The sequence below is a fragment of the Schistocerca gregaria genome, chromosome 6, assembly GCF_023897955.1.
Source record: "Schistocerca gregaria isolate iqSchGreg1 chromosome 6, iqSchGreg1.2, whole genome shotgun sequence".
In the NCBI taxonomy this organism is placed as follows: domain Eukaryota; kingdom Metazoa; phylum Arthropoda; class Insecta; order Orthoptera; family Acrididae; genus Schistocerca; species Schistocerca gregaria.
The window spans coordinates 30320783-30348601 of NC_064925.1; the positions used below are offsets into that span (position 1 = coordinate 30320783).

The window sequence follows — 27819 nt, forward strand, 5'->3', positions numbered from 1 at the left end:
CCCATAACATTCTTAAGCCTACGTCGGAAAGATCTGCCTTACGCCGGGTTCACGTAAATCCCACTGCACATTCCTATTCTTTGCGTGCAGTCGGCTGCTACTGGTGTTGCTAGTTGTGACTTCTGATAACAGATGCCGTAGCAATCAGTTCATGGAGTGATTTGTATGTTTTGCGATAGTCTGTCTCTGACAAGCAAGCACAGGTGACATAGGTGCGAACGCAGGAAGCTTGCAGCCCCTCGCTGCCTGCAGACACCGAGCAGCCACACTAGGAGGGCGGCCTAAGCCGTAGGCGAAATGTGCTCATTCGCTTTGGGGCGACGTCGAACTATAAATGAGGCTGTCACTAGCGTGAGCGTCGTGTAAAGTCGTAAAAGTCGGCTGCATGGGCGAGTGCCATGTTTGGGGAGCGTTTCGTAGTTTGCGCAGTGCAATGGAGACGTGGAAACTTGTTGTGGCCCAGTGTTTTGCAGTTGGACGACAAGAGTGGTACACAGTAGCAAAGAGCGAGGCACTGAGTTTGCATGAACAGTGGAGTGCAGAATGGGGCTCGAGATGTGCTTGTTACCTCAGGTGCTGTGTGATTGTCGACAAGGAGTGAAAACGGAGCAATTTGTGACCCCCCTTTCAATTTAAGACGTTAAAAACAGACGGAATTTGCATTCGTAATACCAGAGCATCGAAACTACTTGGAACTCTTGTGTATATGAACGTGTCCGCGCCTTTGTACTCTGGTCCCTTCAGCGCTACAAACCAACCAAGCATCGTGTCCGTGCACATCAGAGTCTCAAGGAATGGAGAATAGCGCAGTTTGGTCGCGGATGGGGGCGTAGCTCAGTTGGTAGAGCGTTCGCTTTGCATGTGAAAGGTCCCGGGTTCAAGCCCCGGCGCCTCCATGTTTTGTGGTCAGTGGATGCCAAGTGTTGATCGCGGCGAACCTAAAAGCACGCAAGATGTTGCAAAGCCAGCGTCACAGACTTGTATGATGCATACTGACGTAAGGAGAGCAAGATGTATGTGTGGGGACCGGCTGTCATCGAGTGCAGGTCTGTCTTAGGTATCACGGCTTAACGTCATTGAAGTCTAGAGAGTGGACAACACGTTCGTCTTACTCAGAGCGGTGTCCGAATTCTATTTTCGACGTGATGCGTGCCACTTCCATTGTGGCCAACTACGATTCAATACAGAATGCACGAAACCTGAAAGACACCCTCACAGATACATAGAGAGTAGTGTTTGTCTGCGGAATAATGGGAGTGCAAGCGTCTGTGACATTGATATTGCTGTATGTAGCACAATTTATCATGGAGGGGGCGTAGCTCAGATGGTAGAGCGCTCGCTTAGCATGCGAGAGGTACTGGGATCGATACCCAGCGCCTCCAGAATTTTTAACACCCCTACATGCGCACCTTGCCATGCAAGTGGAGTAATTCACAGCCAGCAGATGTGTCTAGGCAGATACAAGAGAACGATTAGCATCCACAATTGGCAAGCGAGCTGTTATTCGTGCGCAGGAAGCACCCTCCTCCAACTCCTACACTTAATTTACAAACAGTACAAGTGTTCCCATAACATTCTTAAGCCTACGTCGGAAAGATCTGCCTTACGCCGGGTTCACGTAAATCCCACTGCACATTCCTATTCTTTGCGTGCAGTCGGCTGCTACTGGTGTTGCTAGTTGTGACTTCTGATAACAGATGCCGTAGCAATCAGTTCATGGAGTGATTTGTATGTTTTGCGATAGTCTGTCTCTGACAAGCAAGCACAGGTGACATAGGTGCGAACGCAGGAAGCTTGCAGCCCCTCGCTGCCTGCAGACACCGAGCAGCCACACTAGGAGGGCGGCCTAAGCCGTAGGCGAAATGTGCTCATTCGCTTTGGGGCGACGTCGAACTATAAATGAGGCTGTCACTAGCGTGAGCGTTGCGTAAGCGTCGTGTAAAGTCGTAAAAGTCGGCTGCATGGGCGAGTGCCATGTTTGGGGAGCGTTTCGTAGTTTGCGCAGTTCAATGGAGACGTGGAAACTTGTTGTGGCCCAGTGTTTTGCAGTTGGACGACAAGAGTGGTACACAGTAGCAAAGAGCGAGGCACTGAGTTTGCATGAACAGTGGAGTGCAGAATGGGGCTCGAGATGTGCTTGTTACCTCAGGTGCTGTGTGATTGTCGACAAGGAGTGAAAACGGAGCAATTTGTGACCCCCCTTTCAATTTAAGACGTTAAAAACAGACGGAATTTGCATTCGTAATACCAGAGCATCGAAACTACTTGGAACTCTTGTGTATATGAACGTGTCCGCGCCTTTGTACTCTGGTCCCTTCAGCGCTACAAACCAACCAAGCATCGTGTCCGTGCACATCAGAGTCTCAAGGAATGGAGAATAGCGCAGTTTGGTCGCGGATGGGGGCGTAGCTCAGTTGGTAGAGCGTTCGCTTTGCATGTGAAAGGTCCCGGGTTCAAGCCCCGGCGCCTCCATGTTTTGTGGTCAGTGGATGCCAAGTGTTGATCGCGGCGAACCTAAAAGCACGCAAGATGTTGCAAAGCCAGCGTCACAGACTTGTATGATGCATACTGACGTAAGGAGAGCAAGATGTATGTGTGGGGACCGGCTGTCATCGAGTGCAGGTCTGTCTTAGGTATCACGGCTTAACGTCATTGAAGTCTAGAGAGTGGACAACACGTTCGTCTTACTCAGAGCGGTGTCCGAATTCTATTTTCGACGTGATGCGTGCCACTTCCATTGTGGCCAACTACGATTCAATACAGAATGCACGAAACCTGAAAGACACCCTCACAGATACATAGAGAGTAGTGTTTGTGTGCGGAATAATGGGAGTGCAAGCGTCTGTGACATTGATATTGCTGTATGTAGCACAATTTATCATGGAGGGGGCGTAGCTCAGATGGTAGAGCGCTCGCTTAGCATGCGAGAGGTACTGGGATCGATACCCAGCGCCTCCAGAATTTTTAACACCCCTACATGCGCACCTTGCCATGCAAGTGGAGTAATTCACAGCCAGCAGATGTGTCTAGGCAGATACAAGAGAACGATTAGCATCCACAATTGGCAAGCGAGCTGTTATTCGTGCGCAGGAAGCACCCTCCTCCAACTCCTACACTTAATTTACAAACAGTACAAGTGTTCCCATAACATTCTTAAGCCTACGTCGGAAAGATCTGCCTTACGCCAGGTTCACGTAAATCCCACTGCACATTCCTATTCTTTGCGTGCAGTCGGCTGCTACTGGTGTTGCTAGTTGTGACTTCTGATAACAGATGCCGTAGCAATCAGTTCATGGAGTGATTTGTATGTTTTGCGATAGTCTGTCTCTGACAAGCAAGCACAGGTGACATAGGTGCGAACGCAGGAAGCTTGCAGCCCCTCGCTGCCTGCAGACACCGAGCAGCCACACTAGGAGGGCGGCCTAAGCCGTAGGCGAAATGTGCTCATTCGCTTTGGGGCGACGTCGAACTATAAATGAGGCTTTCACTAGCGTGAGCGTCGTGTAAAGTCGTAAAAGTCGGCTGCATGGGCGAGTGCCATGTTTGGGGAGCGTTTCGTAGTTTGCGCAGTGCAATGGAGACGTGGAAACTTGTTGTGGCCCAGTGTTTTGCAGTTGGACGACAAGAGTGGTACACAGTAGCAAAGAGCGAGGCACTGAGTTTGCATGAACAGTGGAGTGCAGAATGGGGCTCGAGATGTGCTTGTTACCTCAGGTGCTGTGTGATTGTCGACAAGGAGTGAAAACGGAGCAATTTGTGACCCCCCTTTCAATTTAAGACGTTAAAAACAGACGGAATTTGCATTCGTAATGCCAGAGCATCGAAACTACTTGGAACTCTTGTGTATATGAACGTGTCCGCGCCTTTGTACTCTGGTCCCTTCAGCGCTACAAACCAACCAAGCATCGTGTCCGTGCACATCAGAGTCTCAAGGAATGGAGAATAGCGCAGTTTGGTTGCGGATGGGAGCGTAGCTCAGTTGGTAGAGCGTTCGCTTTGCATGTGAAAGGTCCCGGGTTCAAGCCCCGGCGCCTCCATGTTTTGTGGTCAGTGGATGCCAAGTGTTGATCGCGGCGAACCTAAAAGCACGCAAGATGTTGCAAAGCCAGCGTCACAGACTTGTATGATGCATACTGACGTAAGGAGAGCAAGATGTATGTGTGGGGACCGGCTGTCATCGAGTGCAGGTCTGTCTTAGGTATCACGGCTTAACGTCATTGAAGTCTAGAGAGTGGACAACACGTTCGTCTTACTCAGAGCGGTGTCCGAATTCTATTTTCGACGTGATGCGTGCCACTTCCATTGTGGCCAACTACGATTCAATACAGAATGCACGAAACCTGAAAGACACCCTCACAGATACATAGAGAGTAGTGTTTGTCTGCGGAATAATGGGAGTGCAAGCGTCTGTGACATTGATATTGCTGTATGTAGCACAATTTATCATGGAGGGGGCGTAGCTCAGATGGTAGAGCGCTCGCTTAGCATGCGAGAGGTACTGGGATCGATACCCAGCGCCTCCAGAATTTTTAACACCCCTACATGCGCACCTTGCCATGCAAGTGGAGTAATTCACAGCCAGCAGATGTGTCTAGGCAGATACAAGAGAACGATTAGCATCCACAATTGGCAAGCGAGCTGTTATTCGTGCGCAGGAAGCACCCTCCTCCAACTCCTACACTTAATTTACAAACAGTACAAGTGTTCCCATAACATTCTTAAGCCTACGTCGGAAAGATCTGCCTTACGCCGGGTTCACGTAAATCCCACTGCACATTCCTATTCTTTGCGTGCAGTCGGCTGCTACTGGTGTTGCTAGTTGTGACTTCTGATAACAGATGCCGTAGCAATCAGTTCATGGAGTGATTTGTATGTTTTGCGATAGTCTGTCTCTGACAAGCAAGCACAGGTGACATAGGTGCGAACGCAGGAAGCTTGCAGCCCCTCGCTGCCTGCAGACACCGAGCAGCCACACTAGGAGGGCGGCCTAAGCCGTAGGCGAAATGTGCTCATTCGCTTTGGGGCGACGTCGAACTATAAATGAGGCTGTCACTAGCGTGAGCGTTGCGTAAGCGTCGTGTAAAGTCGTAAAAGTCGGCTGCATGGGCGAGTGCCATCTTTGGGGAGCGTTTCGTAGTTTGCGCAGTGCAATGGAGACGTGGAAACTTGTTGTGGCCCAGTGTTTTGCAGTTGGACGACAAGAGTGGTACACAGTAGCAAAGAGCGAGGCACTGAGTTTGCATGAACAGTGGAGTGCAGAATGGGGCTCGAGATGTGCTTGTTACCTCAGGTGCTGTGTGATTGTCGACAAGGAGTGAAAACGGAGCAATTTGTGACCCCCCTTTCAATTTAAGACGTTAAAAACAGACGGAATTTGCATTCGTAATACCAGAGCATCGAAACTACTTGGAACTCTTGTGTATATGAACGTGTCCGCGCCTTTGTACTCTGGTCCCTTCAGCGCTACAAACCAACCAAGCATCGTGTCCGTGCACATCAGAGTCTCAAGGAATGGAGAATAGCGCAGTTTGGTCGCGGATGGGGGCGTAGCTCAGTTGGTAGAGCGTTCGCTTTGCATGTGAAAGGTCCCGGGTTCAAGCCCCGGCGCCTCCATGTTTTGTGGTCAGTGGATGCCAAGTGTTGATCGCGGCGAACCTAAAAGCACGCAAGATGTTGCAAAGCCAGCGTCACAGACTTGTATGATGCATACTGACGTAAGGAGAGCAAGATGTATGTGTGGGGACCGGCTGTCATCGAGTGCAGGTCTGTCTTAGGTATCACGGCTTAACGTCATTGAAGTCTAGAGAGTGGACAACACGTTCGTCTTACTCAGAGCGGTGTCCGAATTCTATTTTCGACGTGATGCGTGCCACTTCCATTGTGGCCAACTACGATTCAATACAGAATGCACGAAACCTGAAAGACACCCTCACAGATACATAGAGAGTAGTGTTTGTCTGCGGAATAATGGGAGTGCAAGCGTCTGTGACATTGATATTGCTGTATGTAGCACAATTTATCATGGAGGGGGCGTAGCTCAGATGGTAGAGCGCTCGCTTAGCATGCGAGAGGTACTGGGATCGATACCCAGCGCCTCCAGAATTTTTAACACCCCTACATGCGCACCTTGCCATGCAAGTGGAGTAATTCACAGCCAGCAGATGTGTCTAGGCAGATACAAGAGAACGATTAGCATCCACAATTGGCAAGCGAGCTGTTATTCGTGCGCAGGAAGCACCCTCCTCCAACTCCTACACTTAATTTACAAACAGTACAAGTGTTCCCATAACATTCTTAAGCCTACGTCGGAAAGATCTGCCTTACGCCAGGTTCACGTAAATCCCACTGCACATTCCTATTCTTTGCGTGCAGTCGGCTGCTACTGGTGTTGCTAGTTGTGACTTCTGATAACAGATGCCGTAGCAATCAGTTCATGGAGTGATTTGTATGTTTTGCGATAGTCTGTCTCTGACAAGCAAGCACAGGTGACATAGGTGCGAACGCAGGAAGCTTGCAGCCCCTCGCTGCCTGCAGACACCGAGCAGCCACACTAGGAGGGCGGCCTAAGCCGTAGGCGAAATGTGCTCATTCGCTTTGGGGCGACGTCGAACTATAAATGAGGCTTTCACTAGCGTGAGCGTTGCGTAAGCGTCGTGTAAAGTCGTAAAAGTCGGCTGCATGGGCGAGTGCCATCTTTGGGGAGCGTTTCGTAGTTTGCGCAGTGCAATGGAGACGTGGAAACTTGTTGTGGCCCAGTGTTTTGCAGTTGGACGACAAGAGTGGTACACAGTAGCAAAGAGCGAGGCACTGAGTTTGCATGAACAGTGGAGTGCAGAATGGGGCTCGAGATGTGCTTGTTACCTCAGGTGCTGTGTGATTGTCGACAAGGAGTGAAAACGGAGCAATTTGTGACCCCCCTTTCAATTTAAGACGTTAAAAACAGACGGAATTTGCATTCGTAATACCAGAGCATCGAAACTACTTGGAACTCTTGTGTATATGAACGTGTCCGCGCCTTTGTACTCTGGTCCCTTCAGCGCTACAAACCAACCAAGCATCGTGTCCGTGCACATCAGAGTCTCGAGGAATGGAGAATAGCGCAGTTTGGTCCCGGATGGGGGCGTAGCTCAGTTGGTAGAGCGTTCGCTTTGCATGCGAAAGGTCCCGGGTTCAAGCCCCGGCGCCTCCATGTTTTGTGGTCAGTGGATGCCAAGTGTTGATCGCGGCGAACCTAAAAGCACGCAAGATGTTGCAAAGCCAGCGTCACAGACTTGTATGATGCATACTGACGTAAGGAGAGCAAGATGTATGTGTGGGGACCGGCTGTCATCGAGTGCAGGTCTGTCTTAGGTATCACGGCTTAACGTCATTGAAGTCTAGAGAGTGGACAACACGTTCGTCTTACTCAGAGCGGTGTCCGAATTCTATTTTCGACGTGATGCGTGCCACTTCCATTGTGGCCAACTACGATTCAATACAGAATGCACGAAACCTGAAAGACACCCTCACAGATACATAGAGAGTAGTGTTTGTCTGCGGAATAATGGGAGTGCAAGCGTCTGTGACATTGATATTGCTGTATGTAGCACAATTTATCATGGAGGGGGCGTAGCTCAGATGGTAGAGCGCTCGCTTAGCATGCGAGAGGTACTGGGATCGATACCCAGCGCCTCCAGAATTTTTAACACACCTACATGCGCACCTTGCCATGCAAGTGGAGTAATTCACAGCCAGCAGATGTGTCTAGGCAGATACAAGAGAACGATTAGCATCCACAATTGGCAAGCGAGCTGTTATTCGTGCGCAGGAAGCACCCTCCTCCAACTCCTACACTTAATTTACAAACAGTACAAGTGTTCCCATAAGATTCTTAAGCCTACGTCGGAAAGATCTGCCTTACGCCGGGTTCACGTAAATCCCACTGTACATTCCTATTCTTTGCGTGCAGTCGGCTGCTACTGGTGTTGCTAGTTGTGACTTCTGATAACAGATGCCGTAGCAATCAATTCATGGAGTGATTTGTATGTTTTGCGATAGTCTGTCTCTGACAAGCAAGCACAGGTGACATAGGTGCGAACGCAGGAAGCTTGCAGCCCCTCGCTGCCTGCAGACACCGAGCAGCCACACTAGGAGGGCGGCCTAAGCCGTAGGCGAAATGTGCTCATTCGCTTTGGGGCGACGTCGAACTATAAATGAGGCTGTCACTAGCGTGAGCGTCGTGTAAAGTCGTAAAAGTCGGCTGCATGGGCGAGTGCCATGTTTGGGGAGCGTTTCGTAGTTTGCGCAGTGCAATGGAGACGTGGAAACTTGTTGTGGCCCAGTGTATTGCAGTTGGACGACAAGAGTGGTACACAGTAGCAAAGAGCGAGGCACTGAGTTTGCATGAACAGTGGAGTGCAGAATGGGGCTCGAGATGTGCTTGTTACCTGAGGTGCTGTGTGATTGTCGACAAGGAGTGAAAACGGAGCAATTTGTGACCCCCCTTTCAATTTAAGACGTTAAAAACAGACGGAATTTGCATTCGTAATACCAGAGCATCGAAACTACTTGGAACTCTTGTGTATATGAACGTGTCCGCGCCTTTGTACTCTGGTCCCTTCAGCGCTACAAACCAACCAAGCATCGTGTCCGTGCACATCAGAGTCTCAAGGAATGGAGAATAGCGCAGTTTGGTCGCGGATGGGGGCGTAGCTCAGTTGGTAGAGCGTTCGCTTTGCATGTGAAAGGTCCCGGGTTCAAGCCCCGGCGCCTCCATGTTTTGTGGTCAGTGGATGCCAAGTGTTGATCGCGGCGAACCTAAAAGCACGCAAGATGTTGCAAAGCCAGCGTCACAGACTTGTATGATGCATACTGACGTAAGGAGAGCAAGATGTATGTGTGGGGACCGGCTGTCATCGAGTGCAGGTCTGTCTTAGGTATCACGGCTTAACGTCACTGAAGTCTAGAGAGTGGACAACACGTTCGTCTTACTCAGAGCGGTGTCCGAATTCTATTTTCGACGTGATGCGTGCCACTTCCATTGTGGCCAACTACGATTCAATACAGAATGCACGAAACCTGAAAGACACCCTCACAGATACATAGAGAGTAGTGTTTGTCTGCGGAATAATGGGAGTGCAAGCGTCTGTGACATTGATATTGCTGTATGTAGCACAATTTATCATGGAGGGGGCGTAGCTCAGATGGTAGAGCGCTCACTTAGCATGCGAGAGGTACTGTGATCGATACCCAGCGCCTCCAGAATTTTTAACACCCCTACATGCGCACCTTGCCATGCAAGTGGAGTAATTCACAGCCAGCAGATGTGTCTAGGCAGATACAAGAGAACGATTAGCATCCACAATTGGCAAGCGAGCTGTTATTCGTGCGCAGGAAGCACCCTCCTCCAACTCCTACACTTAATTTACAAACAGTACAAGTGTTCCCATAACATTCTTAAGCCTACGTCGGAAAGATCTGCCTTACGCCAGGTTCACGTAAATCCCACTGCACATTCCTATTCTTTGCGTGCAGTCGGCTGCTACTGGTGTTGCTAGTTGTGACTTCTGATAACAGATGCCGTAGCAATCAGTTCATGGAGTGATTTGTATGTTTTGCGATAGTCTGTCTCTGACAAGCAAGCACAGGTGACATAGGTGCGAACGCAGGAAGCTTGCAGCCCCTCGCTGCCTGCAGACACCGAGCAGCCACACTAGGAGGGCGGCCTAAGCCGTAGGCGAAATGTGCTCATTCGCTTTGGGGCGACGTCGAACTATAAATGAGGCTGTCACTAGCGTGAGCGTCGTGTAAAGTCGTAAAAGTCGGCTGCATGGGCGAGTGCCATGTTTGGGGAGCGTTTCGTAGTTTGCGCAGTGCAATGGAGACGTGGAAACTTGTTGTGGCCCAGTGTTTTGCAGTTGGACGACAAGAGTGGTACACAGTAGCAAAGAGCGAGGCACTGAGTTTGCATGAACAGTGGAGTGCAGAATGGGGCTCGAGATGTGCTTGTTACCTCAGGTGCTGTGTGATTGTCGACAAGGAGTGAAAACGGAGCAATTTGTGACCCCCCTTTCAATTTAAGACGTTAAAAACAGACGGAATTTGCATTCGTAATACCAGAGCATCGAAACTACTTGGAACTCTTGTGTATATGAACGTGTCCGCGCCTTTGTACTCTGGTCCCTTCAGCGCTACAAACCAACCAAGCATCGTGTCCGTGCACGTCAGAGTCTCAAGGAATGGAGAATAGCGCAGTTTGGTCGCGGATGGGGGCGTAGCTCAGTTGGTAGAGCGTTCGCTTTGCATGTGAAAGGTCCCGGGTTCAAGCCCCGGCGCCTCCATGTTTTGTGGTCAGTGGATGCCAAGTGTTGATCGCGGCGAACCTAAAAGCACGCAAGATGTTGCAAAGCCAGCGTCACAGACTTGTATGATGCATACTGACGTAAGGAGAGCAAGATGTATGTGTGGGGACCGGCTGTCATCGAGTGCAGGTCTGTCTTAGGTATCACGGCTTAACGTCATTGAAGTCTAGAGAGTGGACAACACGTTCGTCTTACTCAGAGCGGTGTCCGAATTCTATTTTCGACGTGATGCGTGCCACTTCCATTGTGGCCAACTACGATTCAATACAGAATGCACGAAACCTGAAAGACACCCTCACAGATACATAGAGAGTAGTGTTTGTCTGCGGAATAATGGGAGTGCAAGCGTCTGTGACATTGATATTGCTGTATGTAGCACAATTTATCATGGAGGGGGCGTAGCTCAGATGGTAGAGCGCTCGCTTAGCATGCGAGAGGTACTGGGATCGATACCCAGCGCCTCCAGAATTTTTAACACCCCTACATGCGCACCTTGCCATGCAAGTGGAGTAATTCACAGCCAGCAGATGTGTCTAGGCAGATACAAGAGAACGATTAGCATCCACAATTGGCAAGCGAGCTGTTATTCGTGCGCAGGAAGCACCCTCCTCCAACTCCTACACTTAATTTACAAACAGTACAAGTGTTCCCATAACATTCTTAAGCCTACGTCGGAAAGATCTGCCTTACGCCAGGTTCACGTAAATCCCACTGCACATTCCTATTCTTTGCGTGCAGTCGGCTGCTACTGGTGTTGCTAGTTGTGACTTCTGATAACAGATGCCGTAGCAATCAGTTCATGGAGTGATTTGTATGTTTTGCGATAGTCTGTCTCTGACAAGCAAGCACAGGTGACATAGGTGCGAACGCAGGAAGCTTGCAGCCCCTCGCTGCCTGCAGACACCGAGCAGCCACACTAGGAGGGCGGCCTAAGCCGTAGGCGAAATGTGCTCATTCGCTTTGGGGCGACGTCGAACTATAAATGAGGCTGTCACTAGCGTGAGCGTCGTGTAAAGTCGTAAAAGTCGGCTGCATGGGCGAGTGCCATGTTTGGGGAGCGTTTCGTAGTTTGCGCAGTGCAATGGAGACGTGGAAACTTGTTGTGGCCCAGTGTTTTGCAGTTGGACGACAAGAGTGGTACACAGTAGCAAAGAGCGAGGCACTGAGTTTGCATGAACAGTGGAGTGCAGAATGGGGCTCGAGATGTGCTTGTTACCTCAGGTGCTGTGTGATTGTCGACAAGGAGTGAAAACGGAGCAATTTGTGACCCCCCTTTCAATTTAAGACGTTAAAAACAGACGGAATTTGCATTCGTAATACCAGAGCATCGAAACTACTTGGAACTCTTGTGTATATGAACGTGTCCGCGCCTTTGTACTCTGGTCCCTTCAGCGCTACAAACCAACCAAGCATCGTGTCCGTGCACATCAGAGTCTCAAGGAATGGAGAATAGCGCAGTTCGGTCGCGGATGGGGGCGTAGCTCAGTTGGTAGAGCGTTCGCTTTGCATGTGAAAGGTCCCGGGTTCAAGCCCCGGCGCCTCCATGTTTTGTGGTCAGTGGATGCCAAGTGTTGATCGCGGCGAACCTAAAAGCACGCAAGATGTTGCAAAGCCAGCGTCACAGACTTGTATGATGCATACTGACGTAAGGAGAGCAAGATGTATGTGTGGGGACCGGCTGTCATCGAGTGCAGGTCTGTCTTAGGTATCACGGCTTAACGTCATTGAAGTCTAGAGAGTGGACAACACGTTCGTCTTACTCAGAGCGGTGTCCGAATTCTATTTTCGACGTGATGCGTGCCACTTCCATTGTGGCCAACTACGATTCAATACAGAATGCACGAAACCTGAAAGACACCCTCACAGATACATAGAGAGTAGTGTTTGTCTGCGGAATAATGGGAGTGCAAGCGTCTGTGACATTGATATTGCTGTATGTAGCACAATTTATCATGGAGGGGGCGTAGCTCAGATGGTAGAGCGCTCGCTTAGCATGCGAGAGGTACTGGGATCAATACCCAGCGCCTCCAGAATTTTTAACACCCCTACATGCGCACCTTGCCATGCAAGTGGAGTAATTCACAGCCAGCAGATGTGTCTAGGCAGATACAAGAGAACGATTAGCATCCACAATTGGCAAGCGAGCTGTTATTCGTGCGCAGGAAGCACCCTCCTCCAACTCCTACACTTAATTTACAAACAGTACAAGTGTTCCCATAACATTCTTAAGCCTACGTCGGAAAGATCTGCCTTACGCCGGGTTCACGTAAATCCCACTGCACATTCCTATTCTTTGCGTGCAGTCGGCTGCTACTGGTGTTGCTAGTTGTGACTTCTGATAACAGATGCCGTAGCAATCAGTTCATGGAGTGATTTGTATGTTTTGCGATAGTCTGTCTCTGACAAGCAAGCACAGGTGACATAGGTGCGAACGCAGGAAGCTTGCAGCCCCTCGCTGCCTGCAGACACCGAGCAGCCACACTAGGAGGGCGGCCTAAGCCGTAGGCGAAATGTGCTCATTCGCTTTGGGGCGACGTCGAACTATAAATGAGGCTGTCACTAGCGTGAGCGTCGTGTAAAGTCGTAAAAGTCGGCTGCATGGGCGAGTGCCATGTTTGGGGAGCGTTTCGTAGTTTGCGCAGTGCAATGGAGACGTGGAAACTTGTTGTGGCCCAGTGTTTTGCAGTTGGACGACAAGAGTGGTACACAGTAGCAAAGAGCGAGGCACTGAGTTTGCATGAACAGTGGAGTGCAGAATGGGGCTCGAGATGTGCTTGTTACCTCAGGTGCTGTGTGATTGTCGACAAGGAGTGAAAACGGAGCAATTTGTGACCCCCCTTTCAATTTAAGACGTTAAAAACAGACGGAATTTGCATTCGTAATACCAGAGCATCGAAACTACTTGGAACTCTTGTGTATATGAACGTGTCCGCGCCTTTGTACTCTGGTCCCTTCAGCGCTACAAACCAACCAAGCATCGTGTCCGTGCACATCAGAGTCTCAAGGAATGGAGAATAGCGCAGTTTGGTCGCGGATGGGGGCGTAGCTCAGTTGGTAGAGCGTTCGCTTTGCATGTGAAAGGTCCCGGGTTCAAGCCCCGGCGCCTCCATGTTTTGTGGTCAGTGGATGCCAAGTGTTGATCGCGGCGAACCTAAAAGCACGCAAGATGTTGCAAAGCCAGCGTCACAGACTTGTATGATGCATACTGACGTAAGGAGAGCAAGATGTATGTGTGGGGACCGGCTGTCATCGAGTGCAGGTCTGTCTTAGGTATCACGGCTTAACGTCATTGAAGTCTAGAGAGTGGACAACACGTTCGTCTTACTCAGAGCGGTGTCCGAATTCTATTTTCGACGTGATGCGTGCCACTTCCATTGTGGCCAACTACGATTCAATACAGAATGCACGAAACCTGAAAGACACCCTCACAGATACATAGAGAGTAGTGTTTGTCTGCGGAATAATGGGAGTGCAAGCGTCTGTGACATTGATATTGCTGTATGTAGCACAATTTATCATGGAGGGGGCGTAGCTCAGATGGTAGAGCGCTCGCTTAGCATGCGAGAGGTACTGGGATCGATACCCAGCGCCTCCAGAATTTTTAACACCCCTACATGCGCACCTTGCCATGCAAGTGGAGTAATTCACAGCCAGCAGATGTGTCTAGGCAGATACAAGAGAACGATTAGCATCCACAATTGGCAAGCGAGCTGTTATTCGTGCGCAGGAAGCACCCTCCTCCAACTCCTACACTTAATTTACAAACAGTACAAGTGTTCCCATAACATTCTTAAGCCTACGTCGGAAAGATCTGCCTTACGCCGGGTTCACGTAAATCCCACTGCACATTCCTATTCTTTGCGTGCAGTCGGCTGCTACTGGTGTTGCTAGTTGTGACTTCTGATAACAGATGCCGTAGCAATCAGTTCATGGAGTGATTTGTATGTTTTGCGATAGTCTGTCTCTGACAAGCAAGCACAGGTGACATAGGTGCGAACGCAGGAAGCTTGCAGCCCCTCGCTGCCTGCAGACACCGAGCAGCCACACTAGGAGGGCGGCCTAAGCCGTAGGCGAAATGTGCTCATTCGCTTTGGGGCGACGTCGAACTATAAATGAGGCTGTCACTAGCGTGAGCGTTGCGTAAAGTCGTAAAAGTCGGCTGCATGGGCGAGTGCCATGTTTGGGGAGCGTTTCGTAGTTTGCGCAGTTCAATGGAGACGTGGAAACTTGTTGTGGCCCAGTGTTTTGCAGTTGGACGACAAGAGTGGTACACAGTAGCAAAGAGCGAGGCACTGAGTTTGCATGAACAGTGGAGTGCAGAATGGGGCTCGAGATGTGCTTGTTACCTCAGGTGCTGTGTGATTGTCGACAAGGAGTGAAAACGGAGCAATTTGTGACCCCCCTTTCAATTTAAGACGTTAAAAACAGACGGAATTTGCATTCGTAATACCAGAGCATCGAAACTACTTGGAACTCTTGTGTATATGAACGTGTCCGCGCCTTTGTACTCTGGTCCCTTCAGCGCTACAAACCAACCAAGCATCGTGTCCGTGCACATCAGAGTCTCAAGGAATGGAGAATAGCGCAGTTCGGTCGCGGATGGGGGCGTAGCTCAGTTGGTAGAGCGTTCGCTTTGCATGTGAAAGGTCCCGGGTTCAAGCCCCGGCGCCTCCATGTTTTGTGGTCAGTGGATGCCAAGTGTTGATCGCGGCGAACCTAAAAGCACGCAAGATGTTGCAAAGCCAGCGTCACAGACTTGTATGATGCATACTGACGTAAGGAGAGCAAGATGTATGTGTGGGGACCGGCTGTCATCGAGTGCAGGTCTGTCTTAGGTATCACGGCTTAACGTCATTGAAGTCTAGAGAGTGGACAACACGTTCGTCTTACTCAGAGCGGTGTCCGAATTCTATTTTCGACGTGATGCGTGCCACTTCCATTGTGGCCAACTACGATTCAATACAGAATGCACGAAACCTGAAAGACACCCTCACAGATACATAGAGAGTAGTGTTTGTCTGCGGAATAATGGGAGTGCAAGCGTCTGTGACATTGATATTGCTGTATGTAGCACAATTTATCATGGAGGGGGCGTAGCTCAGATGGTAGAGCGCTCGCTTAGCATGCGAGAGGTACTGGGATCGATACCCAGCGCCTCCAGAATTTTTAACACCCCTACATGCGCACCTTGCCATGCAAGTGGAGTAATTCACAGCCAGCAGATGTGTCTAGGCAGATACAAGAGAACGATTAGCATCCACAATTGGCAAGCGAGCTGTTATTCGTGCGCAGGAAGCACCCTCCTCCAACTCCTACACTTAATTTACAAACAGTACAAGTGTTCCCATAACATTCTTAAGCCTACGTCGGAAAGATCTGCCTTACGCCGGGTTCACGTAAATCCCACTGCACATTCCTATTCTTTGCGTGCAGTCGGCTGCTACTGGTGTTGCTAGTTGTGACTTCTGATAACAGATGCCGTAGCAATCAGTTCATGGAGTGATTTGTATGTTTTGCGATAGTCTGTCTCTGACAAGCAAGCACAGGTGACATAGGTGCGAACGCAGGAAGCTTGCAGCCCCTCGCTGCCTGCAGACACCGAGCAGCCACACTAGGAGGGCGGCCTAAGCCGTAGGCGAAATGTGCTCATTCGCTTTGGGGCGACGTCGAACTATAAATGAGGCTGTCACTAGCGTGAGCGTCGTGTAAAGTCGTAAAAGTCGGCTGCATGGGCGAGTGCCATGTTTGGGGAGCGTTTCGTAGTTTGCGCAGTGCAATGGAGACGTGGAAACTTGTTGTGGCCCAGTGTTTTGCAGTTGGACGACAAGAGTGGTACACAGTAGCAAAGAGCGAGGCACTGAGTTTGCATGAACAGTGGAGTGCAGAATGGGGCTCGAGATGTGCTTGTTACCTCAGGTGCTGTGTGATTGTCGACAAGGAGTGAAAACGGAGCAATTTGTGACCCCCCTTTCAATTTAAGACGTTAAAAACAGACGGAATTTGCATTCGTAATACCAGAGCATCGAAACTACTTGGAACTCTTGTGTATATGAACGTGTCCGCGCCTTTGTACTCTGGTCCCTTCAGCGCTACAAACCAACCAAGCATCGTGTCCGTGCACATCAGAGTCTCAAGGAATGGAGAATAGCGCAGTTTGGTCGCGGATGGGGGCGTAGCTCAGTTGGTAGAGCGTTCGCTTTGCATGTGAAAGGTCCCGGGTTCAAGCCTCGGCGCCTCCATGTTTTGTGGTCAGTGGATGCCAAGTGTTGATCGCGGCGAACCTAAAAGCACGCAAGATGTTGCAAAGCCAGCGTCACAGACTTGTATGATGCATACTGACGTAAGGAGAGCAAGATGTATGTGTGGGGACCGGCTGTCATCGAGTGCAGGTCTGTCTTAGGTATCACGGCTTAACGTCATTGAAGTCTAGAGAGTGGACAACACGTTCGTCTTACTCAGAGCGGTGTCCGAATTCTATTTTCGACGTGATGCGTGCCACTTCCATTGTGGCCAACTACGATTCAATACAGAATGCACGAAACCTGAAAGACACCCTCACAGATACATAGAGAGTAGTGTTTGTCTGCGGAATAATGGGAGTGCAAGCGTCTGTGACATTGATATTGCTGTATGTAGCACAATTTATCATGGAGGGGGCGTAGCTCAGATGGTAGAGCGCTCGCTTAGCATGCGAGAGGTACTGGGATCGATACCCAGCGCCTCCAGAATTTTTAACACCCCTACATGCGCACCTTGCCATGCAAGTGGAGTAATTCACAGCCAGCAGATGTGTCTAGGCAGATACAAGAGAACGATTAGCATCCACAATTGGCAAGCGAGCTGTTATTCGTGCGCAGGAAGCACCCTCCTCCAACTCCTACACTTAATTTACAAACAGTACAAGTGTTCCCATAACATTCTTAAGCCTACGTCGGAAAGATCTGCCTTACGCCGGGTTCACGTAAATCCCACTGCACATTCCTATTCTTTGCGTGCAGTCGGCTGCTACTGGTGTTGCTAGTTGTGACTTCTGATAACAGATGCCGTAGCAATCAGTTCATGGAGTGATTTGTATGTTTTGCGATAGTCTGTCTCTGACAAGCAAGCACAGGTGACATAGGTGCGAACGCAGGAAGCTTGCAGCCCCTCGCTGCCTGCAGACACCGAGCAGCCACACTAGGAGGGCGGCCTAAGCCGTAGGCGAAATGTGCTCATTCGCTTTGGGGCGACGTCGAACTATAAATGAGGCTGTCACTAGCGTGAGCGTCGTGTAAAGTCGTAAAAGTCGGCTGCATGGGCGAGTGCCATGTTTGGGGAGCGTTTCGTAGTTTGCGCAGTGCAATGGAGACGTGGAAACTTGTTGTGGCCCAGTGTTTTGCAGTTGGACGACAAGAGTGGTACACAGTAGCAAAGAGCGAGGCACTGAGTTTGCATGAACAGTGGAGTGCAGAATGGGGCTCGAGATGTGCTTGTTACCTCAGGTGCTGTGTGATTGTCGACAAGGAGTGAAAACGGAGCAATTTGTGACCCCCCTTTCAATTTAAGACGTTAAAAACAGACGGAATTTGCATTCGTAATACCAGAGCATCGAAACTACTTGGAACTCTTGTGTATATGAACGTGTCCGCGCCTTTGTACTCTGGTCCCTTCAGCGCTACAAACCAACCAAGCATCGTGTCCGTGCACATCAGAGTCTCAAGGAATGGAGAATAGCGCAGTTTGGTCGCGGATGGGGGCGTAGCTCAGTTGGTAGAGCGTTCGCTTTGCATGTGAAAGGTCCCGGGTTCAAGCCCCGGCGCCTCCATGTTTTGTGGTCAGTGGATGCCAAGTGTTGATCGCGGCGAACCTAAAAGCACGCAAGATGTTGCAAAGCCAGCGTCACAGACTTGTATGATGCATACTGACGTAAGGAGAGCAAGATGTATGTGTGGGGACCGGCTGTCATCGAGTGCAGGTCTGTCTTAGGTATCACGGCTTAACGTCATTGAAGTCTAGAGAGTGGACAACACGTTCGTCTTACTCAGAGCGGTGTCCGAATTCTATTTTCGACGTGATGCGTGCCACTTCCATTGTGGCCAACTACGATTCAATACAGAATGCACGAAACCTGAAAGACACCCTCACAGATACATAGAGAGTAGTGTTTGTCTGCGGAATAATGGGAGTGCAAGCGTCTGTGACATTGATATTGCTGTATGTAGCACAATTTATCATGGAGGGGGCGTAGCTCAGATGGTAGAGCGCTCGTTTAGCATGCGAGAGGTACTGGGATCGATACCCAGCGCCTCCAGAATTTTTAACACCCCTACATGCGCACCTTGCCATGCAAGTGGAGTAATTCACAGCCAGCAGATGTGTCTAGGCAGATACAAGAGAACGATTAGCATCCACAATTGGCAAGCGAGCTGTTATTCGTGCGCAGGAAGCACCCTCCTCCAACTCCTACACTTAATTTACAAACAGTACAAGTGTTCCCATAACATTCTTAAGCCTACGTCGGAAAGATCTGCCTTACGCCGGGTTCACGTAAATCCCACTGCACATTCCTATTCTTTGCGTGCAGTCGGCTGCTACTGGTGTTGCTAGTTGTGACTTCTGATAACAGATGCCGTAGCAATCAGTTCATGGAGTGATTTGTATGTTTTGCGATAGTCTGTCTCTGACAAGCAAGCACAGGTGACATAGGTGCGAACGCAGGAAGCTTGCAGCCCCTCGCTGCCTGCAGACACCGAGCAGCCACACTAGGAGGGCGGCCTAAGCCGTAGGCGAAATGTGCTCATTCGCTTTGGGGCGACGTCGAACTATAAATGAGGCTGTCACTAGCGTGAGCGTCGTGTAAAGTCGTAAAAGTCGGCTGCATGGGCGAGTGCCATGTTTGGGGAGCGTTTCGTAGTTTGCGCAGTGCAATGGAGACGTGGAAACTTGTTGTGGCCCAGTGTTTTGCAGTTGGACGACAAGAGTGGTACACAGTAGCAAAGAGCGAGGCACTGAGTTTGCATGAACAGTGGAGTGCAGAATGGGGCTCGAGATGTGCTTGTTACCTCAGGTGCTGTGTGATTGTCGACAAGGAGTGAAAACGGAGCAATTTGTGACCCCCCTTTCAATTTAAGACGTTAAAAACAGACGGAATTTGCATTCGTAATACCAGAGCATCGAAACTACTTGGAACTCTTGTGTATATGAACGTGTCCGCGCCTTTGTACTCTGGTCCCTTCAGCGCTACAAACCAACCAAGCATCGTGTCCGTGCACATCAGAGTCTCAAGGAATGGAGAATAGCGCAGTTTGGTCGCGGATGGGGGCGTAGCTCAGTTGGTAGAGCGTTCGCTTTGCATGTGAAAGGTCCCGGGTTGAAGCCCCGGCGCCTCCATGTTTTGTGGTCAGTGGATGCCAAGTGTTGATCGCGGCGAACCTAAAAGCACGCAAGATGTTGCAAAGCCAGCGTCACAGACTTGTATGATGCATACTGACGTAAGGAGAGCAAGATGTATGTGTGGGGACCGGCTGTCATCGAGTGCAGGTCTGTCTTAGGTATCACGGCTTAACGTCATTGAAGTCTAGAGAGTGGACAACACGTTCGTCTTACTCAGAGCGGTGTCCGAATTCTATTTTCGACGTGATGCGTGCCACTTCCATTGTGGCCAACTACGATTCAATACAGAATGCACGAAACCTGAAAGACACCCTCACAGATACATAGAGAGTAGTGTTTGTCTGCGGAATAATGGGAGTGCAAGCGTCTGTGACATTGATATTGCTGTATGTAGCACAATTTGTCATGGAGGGGGCGTAGCTCAGATGGTAGAGCGCTCGCTTAGCATGCGAGAGGTACTGGGATCGATACCCAGCGCCTCCAGAATTTTTAACACCCCTACATGCGCACCTTGCCATGCAAGTGGAGTAATTCACAGCCAGCAGATGTGTCTAGGCAGATACAAGAGAACGATTAGCATCCACAATTGGCAAGCGAGCTGTTATTCGTGCGCAGGAAGCACCCTCCTCCAACTCCTACACTTAATTTACAAACAGTACAAGTGTTCCCATAACATTCTTAAGCCTACGTCGGAAAGATCTGCCTTACGCCGGGTTCACGTAAATCCCACTGCACATTCCTATTCTTTGCGTGCAGTCGGCTGCTACTGGTGTTGCTAGTTGTGACTTCTGATAACAGATGCCGTAGCAATCAGTTCATGGAGTGATTTGTATGTTTTGCGATAGTCTGTCTCTGACAAGCAAGCACAGGTGACATAGGTGCGAACGCAGGAAGCTTGCAGCCCCTCGCTGCCTGCAGACACCGAGCAGCCACACTAGGAGGGCGGCCTAAGCCGTAGGCGAAATGTGCTCATTCGCTTTGGGGCGACGTCGAACTATAAATGAGGCTGTCACTAGCGTGAGCGTCGTGTAAAGTCGTAAAAACACGCGATCTAGTGTAGTGCCATGTTTGGGGAGCGTTTCGTAGTTTGCGCAGTGCAATGGAGACGTGGAAACTTGTTGTGGCCCAGTGTTTTGCAGTTGGACGACAAGAGTGGTACACAGTAGCAAAGAGCGAGGCACTGAGTTTGCATGAACAGTGGAGTGCAGAATGGGGCTCGAGATGTGCTTGTTACCTCAGGTGCTGTGTGATTGTCGACAAGGAGTGAAAACGGAGCAATTTGTGACCCCCCTTTCAATTTAAGACGTTAAAAACAGACGGAATTTGCATTCGTAATACCAGAGCATCGAAACTACTTGGAACTCTTGTGTATATGAACGTGTCCGCGCCTTTGTACTCTGGTCCCTTCAGCGCTACAAACCAACCAAGCATCGTGTCCGTGCACATCAGAGTCTCAAGGAATGGAGAATAGCGCAGTTTGGTCGCGGATGGGGGCGTAGCTCAGTTGGTAGAGCGTTCGCTTTGCATGTGAAAGGTCCCGGGTTCAAGCCCCGGCGCCTCCATGTTTTGTGGTCAGTGGATGCCAAGTGTTGATCGCGGCGAACCTAAAAGCACGCAAGATGTTGCAAAGCCAGCGTCACAGACTTGTATGATGCATACTGACGTAAGGAGAGCAAGATGTATGTGTGGGGACCGGCTGTCATCGAGTGCAGGTCTGTCTTAGGTATCACGGCTTAACGTCATTGAAGTCTAGAGAGTGGACAACACGTTCGTCTTACTCAGAGCGGTGTCCGAATTCTATTTTCGACGTGATGCGTGCCACTTCCATTGTGGCCAACTACGATTCAATACAGAATGCACGAAACCTGAAAGACACCCTCACAGATACATAGAGAGTAGTGTTTGTCTGCGGAATAATGGGAGTGCAAGCGTCTGTGACATTGATATTGCTGTATGTAGCACAATTTATCATGGAGGGGGCGTAGCTCAGATGGTAGAGCGCTCGCTTAGCATGCGAGAGGTACTGGGATCGATACCCAGCGCCTCCAGAATTTTTAACACCCCTACATGCGCACCTTGCCATGCAAGTGGAGTAATTCACAGCCAGCAGATGTGTCTAGGCAGATACAAGAGAACGATTAGCATCCACAATTGGCAAGCGAGCTGTTATTCGTGCGCAGGAAGCACCCTCCTCCAACTCCTACACTTAATTTACAAACAGTACAAGTGTTCCCATAACATTCTTAAGCCTACGTCGGAAAGATCTGCCTTACGCCGGGTTCACGTAAATCCCACTGCACATTCCTATTCTTTGCGTGCAGTCGGCTGCTACTGGTGTTGCTAGTTGTGACTTCTGATAACAGATGCCGTAGCAATCAGTTCATGGAGTGATTTGTATGTTTTGCGATAGTCTGTCTCTGACAAGCAAGCACAGGTGACATAGGTGCGAACGCAGGAAGCTTGCAGCCCCTCGCTGCCTGCAGACACCGAGCAGCCACACTAGGAGGGCGGCCTAAGCCGTAGGCGAAATGTGCTCATTCGCTTTGGGGCGACGTCGAACTATAAATGAGGCTGTCACTAGCGTGAGCGTCGTGTAAAGTCGTGAAAGTCGGCTGCATGGGCGAGTGCCATGTTTGGGGAGCGTTTCGTAGTTTGCGCAGTGCAATGGAGACGTGGAAACTTGTTGTGGCCCAGTGTTTTGCAGTTGGACGACAAGAGTGGTACACAGTAGCAAAGAGCGAGGCACTGAGTTTGCATGAACAGTGGAGTGCAGAATGGGGCTCGAGATGTGCTTGTTACCTCAGGTGCTGTGTGATTGTCGACAAGGAGTGAAAACGGAGCAAATTGTGACCCCCCTTTCAATTTAAGACGTTAAAAACAGACGGAATTTGCATTCGTAATACCAGAGCATCGAAACTACTTGGAACTCTTGTGTATATGAACGTGTCCGCGCCTTTGTACTCTGGTCCCTTCAGCGCTACAAACCAACCAAGCATCGTGTCCGTGCACATCAGAGTCTCAAGGAATGGAGAATAGCGCAGTTTGGTCGCGGATGGGGGCGTAGCTCAGTTGGTAGAGCGTTCGCTTTGCATGTGAAAGGTCCCGGGTTCAAGCCCCGGCGCCTCCATGTTTTGTGGTCAGTGGATGCCAAGTGTTGATCGCGGCGAACCTAAAAGCACGCAAGATGTTGCAAAGCCAGCGTCACAGACTTGTATGATGCATACTGACGTAAGGAGAGCAAGATGTATGTGTGGGGACCGGCTGTCATCGAGTGCAGGTCTGTCTTAGGTATCACGGCTTAACGTCATTGAAGTCTAGAGAGTGGACAACACGTTCGTCTTACTCAGAGCGGTGTCCGAATTCTATTTTCGACGTGATGCGTGCCACTTCCATTGTGGCCAACTACGATTCAATACAGAATGCACGAAACCTGAAAGACACCCTCACAGATACATAGAGAGTAGTGTTTGTCTGCGGAATAATGGGAGTGCAAGCGTCTGTGACATTGATATTGCTGTATGTAGCACAATTTGTCATGGAGGGGGCGTAGCTCAGATGGTAGAGCGCTCGCTTAGCATGCGAGAGGTACTGGGATCGATACCCAGCGCCTCCAGAATTTTTAACACCCCTACATGCGCACCTTGCCATGCAAGTGGAGTAATTCACAGCCAGCAGATGTGTCTAGGCAGATACAAGAGAACGATTAGCATCCACAATTGGCAAGCGAGCTGTTATTCGTGCGCAGGAAGCACCCTCCTCCAACTCCTACACTTAATTTACAAACAGTACAAGTGTTCCCATAACATTCTTAAGCCTACGTCGGAAAGATCTGCCTTACGCCGGGTTCACGTAAATCCCACTGCACATTCCTATTCTTTGCGTGCAGTCGGCTGCTACTGGTGTTGCTAGTTGTGACTTCTGATAACAGATGCCGTAGCAATCAGTTCATGGAGTGATTTGTATGTTTTGCGATAGTCTGTCTCTGACAAGCAAGCACAGGTGACATAGGTGCGAACGCAGGAAGCTTGCAGCCCCTCGCTGCCTGCAGACACCGAGCAGCCACACTAGGAGGGCGGCCTAAGCCGTAGGCGAAATGTGCTCATTCGCTTTGGGGCGACGTCGAACTATAAATGAGGCTGTCACTAGCGTGAGCGTCGTGTAAAGTCGTAAAAGTCGGCTGCATGGGCGAGTGCCATGTTTGGGGAGCGTTTCGTAGTTTGCGCAGTGCAATGGAGACGTGGAAACTTGTTGTGGCCCAGTGTTTTGCAGTTGGACGACAAGAGTGGTACACAGTAGCAAAGAGCGAGGCACTGAGTTTGCATGAACAGTGGAGTGCAGAATGGGGCTCGAGATGTGCTTGTTACCTCAGGTGCTGTGTGATTGTCGACAAGGAGTGAAAACGGAGCAATTTGTGACCCCCCTTTCAATTTAAGACGTTAAAAACAGACGGAATTTGCATTCGTAATACCAGAGCATCGAAACTACTTGGAACTCTTGTGTATATGAACGTGTCCGCGCCTTTGTACTCTGGTCCCTTCAGCGCTACAAACCAACCAAGCATCGTGTCCGTGCACATCAGAGTCTCAAGGAATGGAGAATAGCGCAGTTTGGTCGCGGATGGGGGCGTAGCTCAGTTGGTAGAGCGTTCGCTTTGCATGTGAAAGGTCCCGGGTTCAAGCCCCGGCGCCTCCATGTTTTGTGGTCAGTGGATGCCAAGTGTTGATCGCGGCGAACCTAAAAGCACGCAAGATGTTGCAAAGCCAGCGTCACAGACTTGTATGATGCATACTGACGTAAGGAGAGCAAGATGTATGTGTGGGGACCGGCTGTCATCGAGTGCAGGTCTGTCTTAGGTATCACGGCTTAACGTCATTGAAGTCTAGAGAGTGGACAACACGTTCGTCTTACTCAGAGCGGTGTCCGAATTCTATTTTCGACGTGATGCGTGCCACTTCCATTGTGGCCAACTACGATTCAATACAGAATGCACGAAACCTGAAAGACACCCTCACAGATACATAGAGAGTAGTGTTTGTCTGCGGAATAATGGGAGTGCAAGCGTCTGTGACATTGATATTGCTGTATGTAGCACAATTTATCATGGAGGGGGCGTAGCTCAGATGGTAGAGCGCTCGCTTAGCATGCGAGAGGTACTGGGATCGATACCCAGCGCCTCCAGAATTTTTAACACCCCTACATGCGCACCTTGCCATGCAAGTGGAGTAATTCACAGCCAGCAGATGTGTCTAGGCAGATACAAGAGAACGATTAGCATCCACAATTGGCAAGCGAGCTGTTATTCGTGCGCAGGAAGCACCCTCCTCCAACTCCTACACTTAATTTACAAACAGTACAAGTGTTCCCATAACATTCTTAAGCCTACGTCGGAAAGATCTGCCTTACGCCGGGTTCACGTAAATCCCACTGCACATTCCTATTCTTTGCGTGCAGTCGGCTGCTACTGGTGTTGCTAGTTGTGACTTCTGATAACAGATGCCGTAGCAATCAGTTCATGGAGTGATTTGTATGTTTTGCGATAGTCTGTCTCTGACAAGCAAGCACAGGTGACATAGGTGCGAACGCAGGAAGCTTGCAGCCCCTCGCTGCCTGCAGACACCGAGCAGCCACACTAGGAGGGCGGCCTAAGCCGTAGGCGAAATGTGCTCATTCGCTTTGGGGCGACGTCGAACTATAAATGAGGCTGTCACTAGCGTGAGCGTCGTGTAAAGTCGTAAAAGTCGGCTGCATGGGCGAGTGCCATGTTTGGGGAGCGTTTCGTAGTTTGCGCAGTGCAATGGAGACGTGGAAACTTGTTGTGGCCCAGTGTTTTGCAGTTGGACGACAAGAGTGGTACACAGTAGCAAAGAGCGAGGCACTGAGTTTGCATGAACAGTGGAGTGCAGAATGGGGCTCGAGATGTGCTTGTTACCTCAGGTGCTGTGTGATTGTCGACAAGGAGTGAAAACGGAGCAATTTGTGACCCCCTTTCAATTTAAGACGTTAAAAACAGACGGAATTTGCATTCGTAATACCAGAGCATCGAAACTACTTGGAACTCTTGTGTATATGAACGTGTCCGCGCCTTTGTACTCTGGTCCCTTCAGCGCTACAAACCAACCAAGCATCGTGTCCGTGCACATCAGAGTCTCAAGGAATGGAGAATAGCGCAGTTTGGTCGCGGATGGGGGCGTAGCTCAGTTGGTAGAGCGTTCGCTTTGCATGTGAAAGGTCCCGGGTTCAAGCCCCGGCGCCTCCATGTTTTGTGGTCAGTGGATGCCAAGTGTTGATCGCGGCGAACCTAAAAGCACGCAAGATGTTGCAAAGCCAGCGTCACAGACTTGTATGATGCATACTGACGTAAGGAGAGCAAGATGTATGTGTGGGGACCGGCTGTCATCGAGTGCAGGTCTGTCTTAGGTATCACGGCTTAACGTCATTGAAGTCTAGAGAGTGGACAACACGTTCGTCTTACTCAGAGCGGTGTCCGAATTCTATTTTCGACGTGATGCGTGCCACTTCCATTGTGGCCAACTACGATTCAATACAGAATGCACGAAACCTGAAAGACACCCTCACAGATACATAGAGAGTAGTGTTTGTCTGCGGAATAATGGGAGTGCAAGCGTCTGTGACATTGATATTGCTGTATGTAGCACAATTTATCATGGAGGGGGCGTAGCTCAGATGGTAGAGCGCTCGCTTAGCATGCGAGAGGTACTGGGATCGATACCCAGCGCCTCCAGAATTTTTAACACCCCTACATGCGCACCTTGCCATGCAAGTGGAGTAATTCACAGCCAGCAGATGTGTCTAGGCAGATACAAGAGAACGATTAGCATCCACAATTGGCAAGCGAGCTGTTATTCGTGCGCAGGAAGCACCCTCCTCCAACTCCTACACTTAATTTACAAACAGTACAAGTGTTCCCATAACATTCTTAAGCCTACGTCGGAAAGATCTGCCTTACGCCGGGTTCACGTAAATCCCACTGCACATTCCTATTCTTTGCGTGCAGTCGGCTGCTACTGGTGTTGCTAGTTGTGACTTCTGATAACAGATGCCGTAGCAATCAGTTCATGGAGTGATTTGTATGTTTTGCGATAGTCTGTCTCTGACAAGCAAGCACAGGTGACATAGGTGCGAACGCAGGAAGCTTGCAGCCCCTCGCTGCCTGCAGACACCGAGCAGCCACACTAGGAGGGCGGCCTAAGCCGTAGGCGAAATGTGCTCATTCGCTTTGGGGCGACGTCGAACTATAAATGAGGCTGTCACTAGCGTGAGCGTTGCGTGAGCGTCGTGTAAAGTCGTAAAAGTCGGCTGCATGGGCGAGTGCCATGTTTGGGGAGCGTTTCGTAGTTTGCGCAGTGCAATGGAGACGTGGAAACTTGTTGTGGCCCAGTGTTTTGCAGTTGGACGACAAGAGTGGTACACAGTAGCAAAGAGCGAGGCACTGAGTTTGCATGAACAGTGGAGTGCAGAATGGGGCTCGAGATGTGCTTGTTACCTCAGGTGCTGTGTGATTGTCGACAAGGAGTGAAAACGGAGCAATTTGTGACCCCCCTTTCAATTTAAGACGTTAAAAACAGACGGAATTTGCATTCGTAATACCAGAGCATCGAAACTACTTGGAACTCTTGTGTATATGAACGTGTCCGCGCCTTTGTACTCTGGTCCCTTCAGCGCTACAAACCAACCAAGCATCGTGTCCGTGCACATCAGAGTCTCAAGGAATGGAGAATAGCGCAGTTTGGTCGCGGATGGGGGCGTAGCTCAGTTGGTAGAGCGTTCGCTTTGCATGTGAAAGGTCCCGGGTTCAAGCCCCGGCGCCTCCATGTTTTGTGGTCAGTGGATGCCAAGTGTTGATCGCGGCGAACCTAAAAGCACGCAAGATGTTGCAAAGCCAGCGTCACAGACTTGTATGATGCATACTGACGTAAGGAGAGCAAGATGTATGTGTGGGGACCGGCTGTCATCGAGTGCAGGTCTGTCTTAGGTATCACGGCTTAACGTCATTGAAGTCTAGAGAGTGGACAACACGTTCGTCTTACTCAGAGCGGTGTCCGAATTCTATTTTCGACGTGATGCGTGCCACTTCCATTGTGGCCAA

The 27819-nt window shown here is 50.0% G+C and overlaps 34 non-coding genes across 34 annotated transcripts; all 34 read left to right on the plus strand.

Annotated features, from left to right (window-relative positions):
* The first annotated feature begins 823 nt into the window (after positions 1-823).
* On the plus strand, positions 824-896 carry Trnaa-ugc (transfer RNA alanine (anticodon UGC)). Its single transcript has one exon. It is a non-coding gene; the product is annotated as a tRNA-Ala (tRNA).
* A 413-nt stretch (positions 897-1309) lies between these two features.
* Trnaa-agc (transfer RNA alanine (anticodon AGC)) lies at positions 1310-1382 on the plus strand. Its single transcript has one exon. It is a non-coding gene; the product is annotated as a tRNA-Ala (tRNA).
* Positions 1383-2399: 1017 nt separating this feature from the next.
* Trnaa-ugc (transfer RNA alanine (anticodon UGC)) lies at positions 2400-2472 on the plus strand. The gene has a single exon. It is a non-coding gene; the product is annotated as a tRNA-Ala (tRNA).
* A 413-nt stretch (positions 2473-2885) lies between these two features.
* On the plus strand, positions 2886-2958 carry Trnaa-agc (transfer RNA alanine (anticodon AGC)). Its single transcript has one exon. It is a non-coding gene; the product is annotated as a tRNA-Ala (tRNA).
* A 1006-nt stretch (positions 2959-3964) lies between these two features.
* Trnaa-ugc (transfer RNA alanine (anticodon UGC)) lies at positions 3965-4037 on the plus strand. Its single transcript has one exon. It is a non-coding gene; the product is annotated as a tRNA-Ala (tRNA).
* A 413-nt stretch (positions 4038-4450) lies between these two features.
* Trnaa-agc (transfer RNA alanine (anticodon AGC)) lies at positions 4451-4523 on the plus strand. Its single transcript has one exon. It is a non-coding gene; the product is annotated as a tRNA-Ala (tRNA).
* Positions 4524-5540: 1017 nt separating this feature from the next.
* On the plus strand, positions 5541-5613 carry Trnaa-ugc (transfer RNA alanine (anticodon UGC)). The gene has a single exon. It is a non-coding gene; the product is annotated as a tRNA-Ala (tRNA).
* A 413-nt stretch (positions 5614-6026) lies between these two features.
* Positions 6027-6099, plus strand: Trnaa-agc (transfer RNA alanine (anticodon AGC)). The gene has a single exon. It is a non-coding gene; the product is annotated as a tRNA-Ala (tRNA).
* A 1017-nt stretch (positions 6100-7116) lies between these two features.
* Positions 7117-7189, plus strand: Trnaa-ugc (transfer RNA alanine (anticodon UGC)). Its single transcript has one exon. It is a non-coding gene; the product is annotated as a tRNA-Ala (tRNA).
* Positions 7190-7602: 413 nt separating this feature from the next.
* Positions 7603-7675, plus strand: Trnaa-agc (transfer RNA alanine (anticodon AGC)). Its single transcript has one exon. It is a non-coding gene; the product is annotated as a tRNA-Ala (tRNA).
* Positions 7676-8681: 1006 nt separating this feature from the next.
* Trnaa-ugc (transfer RNA alanine (anticodon UGC)) lies at positions 8682-8754 on the plus strand. The gene has a single exon. It is a non-coding gene; the product is annotated as a tRNA-Ala (tRNA).
* Positions 8755-10246: 1492 nt separating this feature from the next.
* Trnaa-ugc (transfer RNA alanine (anticodon UGC)) lies at positions 10247-10319 on the plus strand. Its single transcript has one exon. It is a non-coding gene; the product is annotated as a tRNA-Ala (tRNA).
* A 413-nt stretch (positions 10320-10732) lies between these two features.
* Positions 10733-10805, plus strand: Trnaa-agc (transfer RNA alanine (anticodon AGC)). Its single transcript has one exon. It is a non-coding gene; the product is annotated as a tRNA-Ala (tRNA).
* Positions 10806-11811: 1006 nt separating this feature from the next.
* On the plus strand, positions 11812-11884 carry Trnaa-ugc (transfer RNA alanine (anticodon UGC)). The gene has a single exon. It is a non-coding gene; the product is annotated as a tRNA-Ala (tRNA).
* Positions 11885-12297: 413 nt separating this feature from the next.
* On the plus strand, positions 12298-12370 carry Trnaa-agc (transfer RNA alanine (anticodon AGC)). The gene has a single exon. It is a non-coding gene; the product is annotated as a tRNA-Ala (tRNA).
* A 1006-nt stretch (positions 12371-13376) lies between these two features.
* Trnaa-ugc (transfer RNA alanine (anticodon UGC)) lies at positions 13377-13449 on the plus strand. The gene has a single exon. It is a non-coding gene; the product is annotated as a tRNA-Ala (tRNA).
* Positions 13450-13862: 413 nt separating this feature from the next.
* Trnaa-agc (transfer RNA alanine (anticodon AGC)) lies at positions 13863-13935 on the plus strand. The gene has a single exon. It is a non-coding gene; the product is annotated as a tRNA-Ala (tRNA).
* A 1006-nt stretch (positions 13936-14941) lies between these two features.
* Positions 14942-15014, plus strand: Trnaa-ugc (transfer RNA alanine (anticodon UGC)). The gene has a single exon. It is a non-coding gene; the product is annotated as a tRNA-Ala (tRNA).
* A 413-nt stretch (positions 15015-15427) lies between these two features.
* Positions 15428-15500, plus strand: Trnaa-agc (transfer RNA alanine (anticodon AGC)). Its single transcript has one exon. It is a non-coding gene; the product is annotated as a tRNA-Ala (tRNA).
* A 1006-nt stretch (positions 15501-16506) lies between these two features.
* On the plus strand, positions 16507-16579 carry Trnaa-ugc (transfer RNA alanine (anticodon UGC)). Its single transcript has one exon. It is a non-coding gene; the product is annotated as a tRNA-Ala (tRNA).
* Positions 16580-16992: 413 nt separating this feature from the next.
* On the plus strand, positions 16993-17065 carry Trnaa-agc (transfer RNA alanine (anticodon AGC)). The gene has a single exon. It is a non-coding gene; the product is annotated as a tRNA-Ala (tRNA).
* Positions 17066-18071: 1006 nt separating this feature from the next.
* Positions 18072-18144, plus strand: Trnaa-ugc (transfer RNA alanine (anticodon UGC)). The gene has a single exon. It is a non-coding gene; the product is annotated as a tRNA-Ala (tRNA).
* Positions 18145-18557: 413 nt separating this feature from the next.
* On the plus strand, positions 18558-18630 carry Trnaa-agc (transfer RNA alanine (anticodon AGC)). Its single transcript has one exon. It is a non-coding gene; the product is annotated as a tRNA-Ala (tRNA).
* A 1006-nt stretch (positions 18631-19636) lies between these two features.
* Positions 19637-19709, plus strand: Trnaa-ugc (transfer RNA alanine (anticodon UGC)). The gene has a single exon. It is a non-coding gene; the product is annotated as a tRNA-Ala (tRNA).
* Positions 19710-20122: 413 nt separating this feature from the next.
* Positions 20123-20195, plus strand: Trnaa-agc (transfer RNA alanine (anticodon AGC)). Its single transcript has one exon. It is a non-coding gene; the product is annotated as a tRNA-Ala (tRNA).
* A 1006-nt stretch (positions 20196-21201) lies between these two features.
* On the plus strand, positions 21202-21274 carry Trnaa-ugc (transfer RNA alanine (anticodon UGC)). Its single transcript has one exon. It is a non-coding gene; the product is annotated as a tRNA-Ala (tRNA).
* Positions 21275-21687: 413 nt separating this feature from the next.
* Positions 21688-21760, plus strand: Trnaa-agc (transfer RNA alanine (anticodon AGC)). The gene has a single exon. It is a non-coding gene; the product is annotated as a tRNA-Ala (tRNA).
* Positions 21761-22766: 1006 nt separating this feature from the next.
* Trnaa-ugc (transfer RNA alanine (anticodon UGC)) lies at positions 22767-22839 on the plus strand. Its single transcript has one exon. It is a non-coding gene; the product is annotated as a tRNA-Ala (tRNA).
* A 413-nt stretch (positions 22840-23252) lies between these two features.
* Trnaa-agc (transfer RNA alanine (anticodon AGC)) lies at positions 23253-23325 on the plus strand. The gene has a single exon. It is a non-coding gene; the product is annotated as a tRNA-Ala (tRNA).
* A 1006-nt stretch (positions 23326-24331) lies between these two features.
* On the plus strand, positions 24332-24404 carry Trnaa-ugc (transfer RNA alanine (anticodon UGC)). Its single transcript has one exon. It is a non-coding gene; the product is annotated as a tRNA-Ala (tRNA).
* Positions 24405-24817: 413 nt separating this feature from the next.
* Trnaa-agc (transfer RNA alanine (anticodon AGC)) lies at positions 24818-24890 on the plus strand. Its single transcript has one exon. It is a non-coding gene; the product is annotated as a tRNA-Ala (tRNA).
* A 1005-nt stretch (positions 24891-25895) lies between these two features.
* Trnaa-ugc (transfer RNA alanine (anticodon UGC)) lies at positions 25896-25968 on the plus strand. Its single transcript has one exon. It is a non-coding gene; the product is annotated as a tRNA-Ala (tRNA).
* A 413-nt stretch (positions 25969-26381) lies between these two features.
* Trnaa-agc (transfer RNA alanine (anticodon AGC)) lies at positions 26382-26454 on the plus strand. Its single transcript has one exon. It is a non-coding gene; the product is annotated as a tRNA-Ala (tRNA).
* A 1017-nt stretch (positions 26455-27471) lies between these two features.
* On the plus strand, positions 27472-27544 carry Trnaa-ugc (transfer RNA alanine (anticodon UGC)). Its single transcript has one exon. It is a non-coding gene; the product is annotated as a tRNA-Ala (tRNA).
* The last annotated feature ends 275 nt before the right edge of the window (positions 27545-27819 follow it).